Source organism: Apostichopus japonicus, chromosome 16 (genome assembly GCF_037975245.1).
Source record: "Apostichopus japonicus isolate 1M-3 chromosome 16, ASM3797524v1, whole genome shotgun sequence".
Taxonomy (NCBI): Eukaryota; Metazoa; Echinodermata; class Holothuroidea; order Aspidochirotida; family Stichopodidae; genus Apostichopus; species Apostichopus japonicus.
The window spans coordinates 43,971,603-43,972,762 of record NC_092576.1 but is presented as its reverse complement, the minus strand read 5'-3'; positions in this window follow the sequence as shown (position 1 = coordinate 43,972,762).

Genomic DNA, 1,160 nt, shown 5'->3' with positions numbered 1-1,160 from the left:
CTGCATTCCAAGAATGACGTCATAAGAGTCATCCTCTCACGCGTCCAATGACAACATCGTCCACGATATCGCCTAGCCTGCGTAGCGGGTTTTGTTATCTTCCGTCGGCCCGTAGTAATAACGCACAAACAGTTTGTACAGAACATGGCCAAGCAGTTTCATAGCAACTTCGTGTCTGTTGTGCATATACCAGATTGTGTATTACATGCGATAGCATATTGGCACAATACAATCTAGAACAAAGTCAAATATGTTTGCCTGGCAACATTGACTTGGTTGGGCGTGGGACACAGTTATGGTAATCAGACACCGTGCCTTTATACTTCAAAAGAAAGTAAACGAGGCAATTGTAAATATATGCCAAGTAGCAAAGAACGAGACGTAACACAAATATAAATTATATTTGTAAATAAACCACACAATAAAACCAAGGTCTCGTTGGTGATTTCAGACTGGGTGATCTTTCTCTATGAAAGACGGTCGATGACCTATGAACATATGCATAATGTCATAATAATGTTATGTGGATTTGGGGAAACTTTGAATTTTCATATCATAAATATCTAAACTTTCAGCTAAATCCATAATATCTCAGGCTAGTCAACTTGAAACATTTAATGACATCGAAAACTTGCACATGATCGCAATATCTTATTAGTAACTATGGCGTCAGAAGTTGCGAATATAATAGATGGCGCTATTTATTTTTCATCAAAGTCTACTCTCAGTGGCTGCATATGTTGAAAGTCAACATCAGGTTTCGATCTGTGTACTGCTATATACAGAATTACTTGATTTATAAAATCAAAAGGAACTTCTGTTGGTAGCTGTTGGGTTTTTTCATAGACATTGTACATTTAGCTTCACAATGTTAAGTGCCCAAACAATGTAAGAGCAGGCAAGGGTGGGGTTAAAAATTGTACCAGTAGGGGGTGCGGATTTACCAAGGAATTATGAAGAAATTAGTATAAGCTGGCCCCATGGTACACACCTTTCAAGACACCCCACAACCCCTCCCTCCATAGGCATGGAGTTCATAGTATCAGAGCGTGCTCGTGTTAAATCAAGAAGAGAGTGACAGGCTGTCCTTTGTTATTGATCTACGGAGGCTAAAACATTCCCCTTTCCACCCATCCCTTTAATAATAAAAGGGGATGTAA